Genomic DNA, 13684 nt, shown 5'->3' with positions numbered 1-13684 from the left:
TAAAACATCATACTCTAAAATCCAAGTGGTAGGTAGCTCTAGACCACTACAGAATCGGGCAGGCACATTTTCCAGATTCAGATACTTCCTCTCATTCAGATAGAAGATTTCTTTGAGCTGCCCCACTTCTCAAGTTTACACCAATGAGCACTCCATCATGGAACCTAATTCTTGTATTAAATGTCCTAAGTTGCCTTTTGGTCCTTTGGGAGAAGTGTTCTTAAATTTGCTATCTTTAAATGTTGTTATCCTGGTTGCAATCACTTTGGTGAAGAGCATTTTCAGAGATTATGGTCTTATTGGGAAGTAGTGCACCTTTCATGAGGGCGAAGTTATGCTAAGAGTTCATACAGTCTCTGTGCCTAAAATAAACCCAGTGACAAGAAATTGTTCTTTCTTCCAACCTTTTTGACCACTTACAAAACAACCTTGAACTTAATTAAACACAAACACACAAATACCTTCTTTTGTACAGCTCCACTGTGCTAGAGTGTCCTTGTCCTAAATACCTTTAGGTGATCTTTTAGGTATCCTTAGCCGATAACATTAAGTGCCTTGAAAATGAGGACTGAGGTGAAAACTTTGAAAGGCATGGGCACCCTTTGAAAGTCATTGAATGAGTTGGATACCAAACCATCATTTGTGCCTTTTGAAAATCTTCCCCCAAAACTTTGAATTTGACCCACTATTCCATGCAGAAGTAGAACAGTGAGCATAGGACACATTTAACATGTTAGCTGAACCTCTGGGACTGATTCACTTTATTGGTGATACAAAGTCCTCCATGGTTCATATTTTAAACTGTTTAAAATAAAGAAAATGTTTAAAAAGACAAAGCACATGGGACATCCTAAATTATTCCAAAACGCTATGCAAACTGGAATTATGCATGAGAGCACACTAAGCAGAATTTTGGTCCCCCAAATACATACAGCATATATAAACAATGATAATTAATTCACCCCTGACATGCTCGGGGATAAAACACTGCAGTTGTTTTACAGCACATAAGAACTCTAATTTAGACACCCAGAATAGAATTACCTGAACTGGAATTTGGTCAGAGAATTTGGTAATACTCTTAAAGTTGTAAAATTCCAGTGCCACTTTTAATGTCCACAACTGCTTAGAACTTCAAGTTTACACTTCACCAGAAAACTGAGGGACCTCTAACATAGAGCATGATGAGTATATTGTAAACCAGAGACAGAAACGCTACAGGAAATGTTGCAATAAAATAAATCAATTTATTTGAATTTGTATCTTTCAATTTTAATTGTTCTAAACTTCTGTCTCTATCTCCTTTTGCTTTCCATCATCTCAAAACAAATCAAGAGCTTCAAATAAAACCAAGAATTATCCCTTTCATTTTATTTTAATGTTGTCTTTCTTGGACATTAAAAGAAAAGAAAAAAAATGTGTCTATTTCACATTTTATTCTATCTACATTATGATGGAAACACTCTTTTTTTTTTTTTAAATGTAGTGGTCAATTTATGCTGATTGTCTCTTGGTTTAAATGCCTCTCTAATATGAACACCACAGTAGATACAGCAGTGCTATGTTTGGGCCAAGAGCTTCAAAAAAGAGCTATGCTGAAGAGGTTCATTGTTGCATCCAAGAGCAGACTTGGGTGAATTCTACATTCTGGATCAATGTTAATGAGAAAATTGCAAACAGAGGATCAGGGTCTTCTGGATCCAGTAAAAATACAGCAGTGTGACTTAGAAACCTCTTGGTGGCACTGGCCGAGGACACAAGTGGTGTATAGAGTTTTACATCATTCCCCTGGATGAGATATATGCGTATTAAGTTTACCAAAGTTTAGTGTGTGAGGTCTCTACCAAAAGCTAATAGCCCACTGGTCATCATAATCATTGTGAAGTGTGTGAACAGATAATGTTTAAGAAATTATGTATCTATATTGAAAATTATTTTCTTAAAGTACGTGACTTAAGACAGGTCAACAGAGGTTGATAAACATGTTCCTGGCAGGTAGCAGGTCTGTCTCTGGGTGGTCATGTGTGTGTATTGTCCACTTCACAGTGGAGGCCTATCTATGGACTGAGGCAAATGCTAATCAAGAGATTGTGAAATTGACAAGAAAGAGGCACACAGGGGAAAAAACAACCAGCAGGGGAGCATCCTGTTTATGAGTAAGACAATGGATTTGTGGAGGAGGGAATAACTGGGGGTACAGAGACACAACCTGGATCTTTTCCACTGAGGAGGCAAGCCGACAGTGTGACTTCTCTCATGAACGGAAGATCATAGGTCAACCCAGCCTGTAATACCCTGGAAGGATTCTGAGTGAGTTTTTGTGTTATAAGACATGACAGTAGCTAGTTGTAACCATTTGTTTCCAATATTTCTACTTGCTATCACTTGAATCTCTATACTTTGTTAAATATTTTTTTTTACTTATTTTCACCTTAAATTTTGTAAGTGCTGTATGTAAAGTGATCTGAGATGTAACAGGTAAGCTGGGGTGAATTGTTGCTTTAGGAGCAGTGAATATGAGAATACCATGAGTGTCCAGTGGAACAGGATTTGGGCACTCCAGGGGGATGTTCAGAGGACTCAGGGTTTGAGCATGCCTGTTACTAACCTGCAGAGGGACAGCAGAACCTAGATAGGTTGAGGGGAATGTTTGTGTTGTCTGAGACTGATATCTCCCCAGCTCCACTGGTCACGGACAAGGCTTCCTCTCACTAATGATAGGTGGTATCAGGGTGCCTCTCAGACCTGGGAACAAGCAGGGTGGAGGCCAAAACCAGATGAAAGGTGTAAGCTCAGGTGGTGCTGGGATGGGTAAGTGCTCTGTTATCTCACCCTCCGAACCAATGGGTAGGGCCATAAAGATGGATCAGACCATGAGGCATCATGCATCTTGGTTGACTATGTCTGATTGGGTAACTGAGGTACAGACTGGTCAAAGATAGAAGCCACTGAGAGAAGAAAGTAGGATGACAAACATGTCTAGGAAGACAGTGCTGGGAGGTCCCAGTGAGAACCCCAAGCAGTAGAGCAAATCTTGCTCAGAAATACATTTATTTGCCCTCCAAGCCACTGAAGGAGTCAAAGGAGCAATCTAGACTCTTGATGTGAGAGACAAATTTATCTATTATTGCCGCTTGGACTGGCCAGCAAGCTGTGAGGGGCACTGTCATGGGGTCCACTCACTGCTAGGGAGCCTTCTCCTGGTTGCTCTAGGGATTAGCTCCTTCCAGGTGCTACACCCTTTTCTGCCCCTCATTCATGCACCGTGTAGCCTCTCTCCCTGCAATTCAGAGTGCTCTCTCTTTACAACTTGACCTTCCAGGCAGATCACTAGTTTTCCCCATCAAGGGTATTAAAGACACTCCATACAAAATAACAGTCTTCCCTTCACTGCTGTGACTATGCCACTCCTCCAGTAGCTGGTAGAGGAACTGGGGCCAACCCTCTACTCTAGGTTCCAGTCAGGGACCCTATGTGTAGTAACAGTGGTCTGCATTCTCTCAGGCCCTGTTGCTCTTTCCCTGGATTCCTTCCTACATGTTCTGGCTCCCTGTCTCTGGGTTTATTAGCCCAAACTCCCTCTTCCCAAGGAATAACTGTAGGCTACTACATAATAACTGTAGCCCCAAACACACCTGCATACTCTCAGGGAGTGATTGCAGATTACTTCCTCTGAAGCCCCCTTCTGTTGCCAACTTCCTGGTCTTCTACCAGGCCCACCTGGGGCTCCATCTGCAATCAGCCTTTCAGTCCCTGGTTGTTCCTCAGGTGCAGCCTTTCAGGTAAATTATACTAATTTACCTGCTCTGCCTTGTGGGGGGGGTGAATACCCCATCACAGGCATTCACTGTGTATACTTTTTTTTAACCTGCTCTTAAAGTAGATTGAAATTGATCAGTGTATTATTTTACAGATGAACAGACCAGTGTAAAGATCAACCTTTCTTATAAACAGGACTACATTCAGTAATAAGGTAACAAAACTTCTTAATAGTCTATGTCAGTGGCTCTCAACCTTTTCAGACTGCTGTACCCCTTTCAGGAGTCTGATTTTTATTCTGTACCCCTGCCCACAAGTTTCACCTCACTTAAAAACTACTTGCTTATAAAATCAGACCAAAAACTACAAAAGTATCACAGCACACTATTACTGAAAAATTGCTTATTTTCTCATTTGTACCATAGAATTGTAAAATAAATCAATTGGAATATAAATTTGTATTGACTTTGCTAGTGCTTTTTTATTTGCCAAGTTTTACAACAGACTACATATATAGATGAGTTAATGTATCCCCTGGAAAACCTCTGTGTACCCCCTGGTTGAGGATCATTGGTCTATGTAACTGCAGCCTGCAACTGCCCTGTGCTTCTTTGTTTCTGCTCCCCAGTAGGAAGCACATCACAGGAAATCAAAGTCTCCATGAAGAGTATAGAGAAAGTGTGGCATCTCTACACTTCTGGAGGACTTATTCTATAGCACATCTTCCTTTTTTAAAAACCATTTCTAAATTTCCTGAGTGAACTAAAACACTATTAAATTAAACCAACAAAATATAGCAAATGCAATAACTGACTTAACTCTTTACAGTGTTCTCTTAGAACATTTCAGCAATCTTCCCGAACTGCTGTATTGTAAATCCTCTTTAGGGACATCCTTGTGTGTAACAGACTTTTCAATCTTCTAGTTAATAACAGGGTCATTTTTGAATTGTTTTCAACTTGTATGTCTGTTCCCACTTTACTTCTCACAGGCAAGTTGTCAGGTATCTTCATCTGTGATCAGAGAGTGAGAGCAAGATGACCACTTTGATCACAGTACCTTTGACTGGCTAATACCCTTATTGCCAAATTCTCACAAAGTCCTTGTTTGTTTGTTTTTAATTGTGTGAGAAGTCTTTTTTCCTATATTGTAGTATTTGTCTGATTGTACTTTCCCAGTCTTTCCCTCACTATCACAGACTCTTTCGTTATCCTTTTTTTTTTTTGGTCCCTTATCTGGTAATTATTTGTATGGGATAGATCTCAAATATGGACCTTCTTTTGTATCCATTGCCTATTTGAGCAAATTCCTCTCTCTATATACTCTCTATTCAGCTGATCCATTGGCATAAGGACATCTGGGACTAGTCCAGGAATTGTTCTTGAACTGTGATCCATTGTCAGTTAGAATTTCGTGACATGCAAATAATGTATTTGACAACTGTTGGAGCTTTAGTATCTTCAAGTGTGACTACTTCTAGGAAATTAGTAAAGTAGTCCCATTATAATCAAGTGCTCATATCTTCCCAGGCTGAGCATGTGAATTTTGACTGTGTCCTACAGAATCACAAATTGTCTGTGCAATATCATTGGTTCTTTCTGCTGAGAATCTCTGTACTTCTGACATGTTCTATGCCTGCTCATCCTTTCTTTGATTTCACTATATCTGTGGCTAGAATAAAACTTAGCTAGCTCTCCTTTTTGGATTTGATCAGTCCCAGGTGACCTTTTATGTATTCATTTCAATATTTTGCTTCTCATCACTATGAGAATCACAATCTGTGTCCCTTTCAAGAGCATTCCTGAAATCAATGAAAGCTCATTTTTATAGTGGGAATAGGCAGATGGAAAGCACAGATTTTTTCCCCTCTATCACTTATAGCTGGTACTACTGCTTGCAGCATTTCATCTTTAGCTGTTTTTCTCTCCCACATTCCTGGAGATACAACATATGATACTTCTATCATGTTCACATGTATGTTTACTACATGTTTCAGATCAACAGGCTGTGTACTGACACACAGAGCATAAGCTCTTGAAAGTGTTTCTGTCATTACAAAGTGGTATCCAGGTTGGAACTGCAGGGTCACATCATACTTTTGTGTTTTCAGAAGTAGTCTCTGTATCCTGGGTGGTGCTTCACCATTCATCTTTTTGTGTATTGCAATCAGTGATTTGTGATCAGTTTCTTCTTTGAAGTTACAACTCTTGAGAAAGTCATGAAATTTTGTACATCCAAACACCTAGTGTTTCTTTTTCACTTTGCGCGTACATTTTTTCTGTGGCTGTCATAGCTCTAGATGCATATGGGATTGCAAACCACTCATTTCCACAATCCTGTAATAGTACTGCTCCCTGCTCTGCTCAAGTCATCTGTGGAGAATTTGATGTCTTTCAGTGGCTCAAAAAATTGCAGCACAGCAGCTGATGTCAGAATGTGCTTTAAATCACTGAACTCTCTTTCATGCTTTGGCTTCTATGCCCATTCAGTGCCCTGGTGGAGATGTTTCAGGTGAGTTGCTCAAGCAGTACAGTTAGATATGAACTTGCTGACATAATTCAGTATGTCTTGTAGCCTTTGAATTTCCTTTTATCTTCTGGTCTCAGCATGTTCAGTATTGCCTGAATCTATGATTTATTGTGCAAGATTCTCTTTGAGGTCAGTCTCTCAACCAAGTATGCAATTTCTACTATTTGAAATTGACACTTGGCCTTATTCATTGTAAGATTATTAGATCCTGCAATTTCCAATACTCTCCTCAGTTTTCCCTGATGTTGAACAGCAGTGTGTCCCGAAATTATTATGTCATCAGTGAACACTTTCACACTTGCTAGCTTCTCTAGCATCTGGCTCATTGTATCATTAAATAACTATAGATCTAAAGGTTTCAGAGTAACAGCCGTGTTAGTCTGTATTCGCAAAAAGAAAAGGAGTACTTGTGGCACCTTAGAGACTAACCAATTTATTTGAGCATAAGATTTCATGAGCTACAGCTCACTTCGAAAGCTTATGCTCAAATAAATTGGTTAGTCTCTAAGGTGCCACAAGTACTCCTTTTCTTTATAGATCTAAACATATTCTAAGAGGCAGTCTTTGGAAGCAGTATCTGCCAAATGTTGAGTTGGAAGTAGGGCTTTCAATTAATCGCAGTTAACTCACATGATTAACTCAAATATTAATCATGATTTTAAAAATTAATCATGATTAATCACAGTTTTAATTACACTGTTAAACAAAAGAATACCAATTGAAATTTATTAAATATTTGTGGATGTTTTTCTACATTTTCAAATATATTGATTTCAATTACAACATACTACAAAGTGTACAGTTCTCACTTTATATTATAATTTTTATTCAAAAATGATAAAAGAAATAGTATATTTCACTTGTCAGTTCATCTTATACAAGTACTTTATCTTGTGTACAATCTCTTTATCTTGAAAGTGGAATGTATAAATGTAGGGTTTTTTGTTTTTTACATAATTGTTTTATTTTTGAATGCAATGTAAAATTTTAGAGCCTACAAGTCCCCTCAGTCCTACTTCTTGTTCAGCCGATCGTTAAGACAAACAAGATTTTTTACATTTATGGGAGATGATGATGCCTGCTTCTTATTTACAATGTCACCTGAAAGTGAGAATAGGCATTTGCATGGCACAAGGTATTTACATGCCAAATATGCTAAAAGTTTGTATGCCCCTTTGTGCTTTGGCCACCATTTCAGAAGACATGCTTCCATGCTGATGGTGCTTGTTTAAAAAAAATTTGTTAATTAGATATGTGACTGTACTCCTTGGGGGGAGAAATGTATGTCTCATGCTCTGTTTTACCTACTTCTGCCATATATTTCATGTTATAACAGTCTCGGATGATGTTTAAAGAACACTTTCACTGCAGATTTGACAAAACGCAAAGAAGGTACCAATGTGAGATTTCTAAAGATAGATGCAGCAATTGACCCAAGGTTTAAGACTCTGAAGTGCCTTCCAAAATCTGAGGAGGACGAGGTGTTAAGCATGCTTTCAGAAGTCTTTAAAAGAGACACATTCCAATATTGAAACTACAGAACCCGAACCACCAAAAAAGAAAATCAACCTTCTGCTCGTGGCATCTGACTCAGAGGATGAAAATGAAAATGTGTTAGTCCATACTGCTTTGGATCATTATCGAGCAGAACCTATCATCAGCACAGATGCATGTCCTCTGGAATGATGGTCGAAGCCTGAAGAGGCATATGAATCTTTAGCATGTCTGGCATGTAAATATCTTGTGACATTGGCTATGAAAGTGCCATGTGAACCGACCATTCTCACTTTCAGGTGACATTGTAAATAAGAAGCGGGAGGCATTATCACCTGCAAATGTAAACAAACGTGTTTGTCTGTGCGATTGGCCGAACAAGTAGGACTGAGTGGACTTGTAGGTTCTAAAGTTGAATGCAGTTATTTTTTGTCCATAATTCCACATTTGTAAGTTCAACTTTCATGATAAAGAGATTGTACTACAGTACTTGTATTGAAAAATACTGATTGAAAATACTATTTTTATAATGCAAATATTTGTAATCAAAAATAAATTGAGCACTGTATGCTTAGTGTTCTGTGTTGTAATTGAAATTAATATATTTGAATATGTAGAAAAACATCCAAATATTTTTAAATAAATGGTATTCTGTTTAACAGTGTGATTAATTGTTGGATTAATTGCAATTAATTTGTTTAATCACTTGACAGCCCAAGTTGGAAATGCAGATCTTGGAGATCTCACTGTCCATGAGGATCACCAAAATGTTGCCAATTCATCTAATTATCTGAAGAATTTGGCTCCTGTGAATCAATAATAATTCCCTTCTTGTGGCAAATGGAAGTGTTCTCTTTTTTATGTTTTTGTTCAGCTCTTTAGGGTCCACACACAGATGTAGTCCTCATTCCTAAGGAATGAACTCAATCTATCGGTGCTTCTATTCTCTGAACGATGCCATTTACTATCATATTTGCAGCTTTTCTTCTAGCCTCTTTCTTAAGCCTTGTAAAACATTGTGTGTGGCATGTACCACAAGTTCTACATCTTCTCTTAACCATATCTTGTACGTAACTGGGAGGGCACCCATTTCCTGTGACTACATCTTCATATGTTGCTATGAATGCTTTTATATCTGGTTTTATGTTGTCTTTCAGTCTCTGTATGGTGCACATCCTCTGAATGAGACCAAGCATATAACACCTATGTAGACTCAAGTCTGGTTTCTTGCCTGTGTGTGTGACCATATATTCTGGTTTTATCATTTTCCCTTTGTATTTAAGTGTCACTGCACACACTCCCATCAGTGGCATTGTATCTGCACTATAGTCTTTCACAGTCACTTTTGATTAATAAGGTTAAGATTTTTATCACGGTTATTTTTAGTAAAAGTCACAGTCAATAAACAAAAATTCAGGGAAGCCCACAGCCTATCCACTGGGGGGAGATGGGAGGACTGACAATCTGAAACCCACTGTAGGGAGGGGTGACAGGGGCTGAAGCTGAAGAAGTCACAGAGGTCAGTGACAAATTGTATCCTTTATTATTACATTCACTTGTGCCCCAGTATTTATCTTATGTGCATATTTTAGTTCCTGAATCTTTTGAGTTTTCAGCCTACTCCATTCCTGTGCTTAAGAACATTTTTTCCTCTTCCCTTGAGGTATCTGTCTGCATTTAATACATGCACTTTCAGGCTTTCTCTGCACATTTTAGCATAATACTTGGGTTTATTAAAGTTTCTTCATATTTGTCCAAATGTTAGGTATTTCCTATACTCATGATGGTTGCCACATCACTGATATTATTTCAAACTTTCTATGTATCTGTCTTTTGCCAATTTAATTTCTGTGAATGTTTCCCTTTGTGGTTTAGCTATTGCATTCACAGTCATACGCTCATGTGTTGTCTAGGCTTTTTATTTGTGTTTCTCTTTGGTCTTCTGCTTGGCATGTAGATACTGCCCCTTATAGCATAAACTCTATCTCCCTTAATAAGCATACACAGATTTTGTTCTCTAGAGTTACAATAAAATTCTGGGCTGTACTGTGAGTGCCTTTTAATAATCACAGGACTGGGTTTTTAGTTGCAGTTTTAACTCCCCCATTGTTTCCCCATCATTCTGTGTTATCTAAAATATAAATCTCTCATAAGTAATATTTGTAGGTATAAGATAGATAAGCCCTTTATTATGAACAGAACTATGGACTGCAGTGAAGTAGCAAACAGTCTACTGTTCTACTTTGTGTAACTGAATCCTGGGAGTGGTCTATCCTGGGTTTCTTTTTTTCCACTCCCCAAAAGAAAGCATGTCCTAGGAAACCAAAGACTCTATCTAGATCAGTGGTGGGCAACTTGCAGCCCATCAGGGTAATCTGATTGCAGGCTGTGAGACATTTTGCTGACATTGACCATCTGCAGGCATGGCCTCCTATACGCCTACAGTGTTTAGGAAATGTGATCTCTACACCTCCTGGAGTACTCATTCTATTAGCACAATTGGGAACTCTCACCATACTAGTCAGGAAAGAAGAGTTGCTGTGGGGAAGTGCTGTTAACACAAGCCTGGAAGAGGAGGTAAAGCTCCCCTTTACTAAACTCTGCCTGATACTGTAGTTAAGTGCGAAGACTTTGTACAAAGGTATTTTCATCCTTTCCTCTGTGTTGTACTGAATGTGTGTTTGTGACTGTTTATTGATTAACCAAGTGCAAGAGACTCTTTGGCTCTGCATTGAATACTCAGAAAGTATGAGACCGTGGCTGCTAATCTCCATAATATAGCAATATTTTAATTCTAATTTTACAGTAGAATAAGGAGCCTGGGGGACAATAAATACATATGCAAGGAAGTGTCCCTATTTCATACTTTGAAGTAGACAAACAAATCTATATTTTATAAATTCTTATAATTCCTAGCTAATAGTGACTTTAACATTGCAGTAGCATAGCTCAATCCTTTCCGAAAAGAAATCAAGGGTACATTAAAAGACAACAGTTGAGTATTGTAGTGCTGCAGAAGCCAAATAACTGGGTTACATCATTCTGAGATATGGCTGTATGTCAGCACTGTTGCTCTTTCCCTGCAATCACGGCAATGAATTACAGTAACACTTTCAATCTTGATAAATTATATACTCAGCTTCTGCCTAAATTAAACGGACTGCAATCCAGATTGGTGCAGCCACATATTAACACTGAATCCACCATTTCCTGTCTATATCTTAGTAAATTATGTGTTTGGTGGTTGCTAGCTTGCATGCATTGATTAGCATTGCTGTTACAGCTTTTAACAGATCTGTGTCAAAGTGAAATAAAAAGTAGTATAAAACATTTTGCTGTGACAGTTAACTCCGACCAGTTCAGTTATATACATAGTTTTTACAGGCAATGTTAAGAATCATTAAAACAATCATTCTGAAGAATGATGTGAACAAATAATTATTTTTGCAATGATTTGACTAGTCTTACCCAGTTCTACTGGAAAATAGTAAGAGCGGAGGTTGGCACAAATGCTTTATAACTTTTACCTTTTGTAAAGTTTATTTTTTTTATTAAACTCTACTTGGAAATAATGTGCAATATAAAGTCTTCAGTTAGATTTAGAACAACTAATTTTAAGAAATCCATTACCTCTATTTTTTTATAAAATATATGATATATACTACATGCTTCGCAACTAGGGATTACTTGATGTTGAAATTCAAATTACTCTTGCTATCTTAGCCATGACTAAAACTGACTTTCAGAACTGTGTGTCAAAAACATATGGGTAGTTGCTTTCTTAATTTGCACAAACTACCACAGTTGTATACACAAAGTAAGCATTTGCATGCACAAATGAAAATATAGCTCTGCACACTTGCAAATATCTGATTTGTGTGTGTCAATTAGGAGTACAATTTTGAACATATTTTCCATTATATATGTGAATTTAAGGCAATCTGACCAACACTGGCATTCTGAATTATTAATTATTAATGTATAGAAAGCAGTGTGGACCAATGGATAAGACAGTGGCATGGTAATTAGAAGCCTGGGGCTAACATTGACTTGCTGTGTGACATTGGGCAAATCACTTTGGATGGATGTGCCTCAGTTTGCTCATCTGTAAAATAAAGATGATACCTAGACATTTTCTAACATGCTTTGCAAACTATCGCTGAAAAATCTATATATGTGCTAAATATCTCTGTTGATTATACTCAGAATTCATTTTCAGCTAGTCAGAAGAGGAAAGAATGCGGCATGGTTACAGCTGCATGTTTAGACTCCCCCATTTCACTTATGCAAAAAACTGTACTGATTGTAGATATCTGGTTAGCATATTTGCTGTTTGCTTATGCTCAATAAATATGCAGTATGAATATTCCTATACTTTATTTTGTCTAAGAATGACTGTCAGCCAATTGCAGTGTATATATTTGTGTAATCCCTGCATAGATGTTTCTTAATCATGCCGGACCATATTGTGACAGGCCTCTATGCAAATATGGGAATACTCATGAAGGCTCCTCAAGCTTTAGGAGGTAGGCCTGTTTCAGTGCTAGTCTAAGGGGAAAGCAGAAACTACTTCCTTAATGTTCCACTTGGGGCAAACGGTGCCCCAAATGCAGTAGGAGCTGGGGATAAAGCAGACCTCTGGCTTCTCTTCACTTGTATGCTTTCATGAGCCAACCTTCAAGGTGCATTCTATGCAGTCCCCCTGCATACTGGGCAACTCAGGGGAGGGTCTATAGATCTCTGAGGGTGTTAGTATGTCTGTGGCGTATGTTATAAGATGTTATAAATACAATATTTTACTGAAAGCAATATTAGCATATATTTCTTCCATCACTAATGCTTTGATAGGAAATATTTTCTTTCCTAGCACAATTGGGCCCTGATAGTCAAAGTAACCTTTTTTCAAGAAGGGGATAATGTCTTACATATTTGCTGCTAATATGCCAGCAATGCTAGCACAATTATCAAAATCCAAGAGACACCTAGGGAAGCTAATTATTATACAAGTAGCAGGGAGCAGTGGTAGAGTGGAAATATATGAGCCCTAGGCTAATTAAGCCATGGTTCCCTGTAGAGTAGGGAGGGTTGCTACAGGTTAATTGGAGCACCTGTAGTCAATTAAGCCCTGTCAGGAACCTAATAAACCCCCCTGCTTCAGGCACTCAGGGGAGTAGACCGGACCTTTGAGGTGTGTTGTAAGATTTGAAAGACCAGAGAACTGACATGAGGGAGACTTCCTTCCCCAGCATCTAAGGACCAAAGGTTCCCCACCCAAGGGTTGAGAGGGGCTGGGGCTTGGGCTCAGAGTGAGGAGCAAACCCAGGCCCCTCCTCTGCTTCCTTCCTCAACCACCTTCATTGGCCACTAGTGGGGATCTTAGCAGCCCAAGTGCAGGGGCAAGCGGTGGTGTCTTAACCACCCTACCAAGAAAAGCCCAGGACCCACCATACTAACTTGTTTATTTACCCCCCCACACACACTGTTCCTCAGACATTCTTGTCAACTGCTGGAAATGGCCCACCTTGATTATCACTACAAAAGGCTTTTTCCCCCCTGCTCTCCTGCTGGTAATAGCTCACCTTAAGTGATCACTCTCATTACAGTGTGTATGGTAACACCCATTGTTTCATGTTCTCTATGTATATAAATCTCCCCACTGTATTTTCCACTGAATGAATCCGATGAAGTGAGCTGTAGCTCACGAAAGCTTCTGCTCAGATAAATTTGTTAGTGTCTAAGGTGCCACAAGTACTCCTTTTCTTTTTGCGAATACAGACTAACATGGCTGCTACTCAGAAACCATACTAACATTGGTCATCTTGCCACATTATACATGACTCTTTCGCCTTAGGCTTTAACAAAAATGAAGAACAGTCATACACTCTTTGGGAAGTATCAGGGC

Source organism: Lepidochelys kempii, chromosome 1 (genome assembly GCF_965140265.1).
Source record: "Lepidochelys kempii isolate rLepKem1 chromosome 1, rLepKem1.hap2, whole genome shotgun sequence".
Taxonomy (NCBI): domain Eukaryota; kingdom Metazoa; phylum Chordata; order Testudines; family Cheloniidae; genus Lepidochelys; species Lepidochelys kempii.
Note: the sequence above shows the minus strand (reverse complement) of the source record.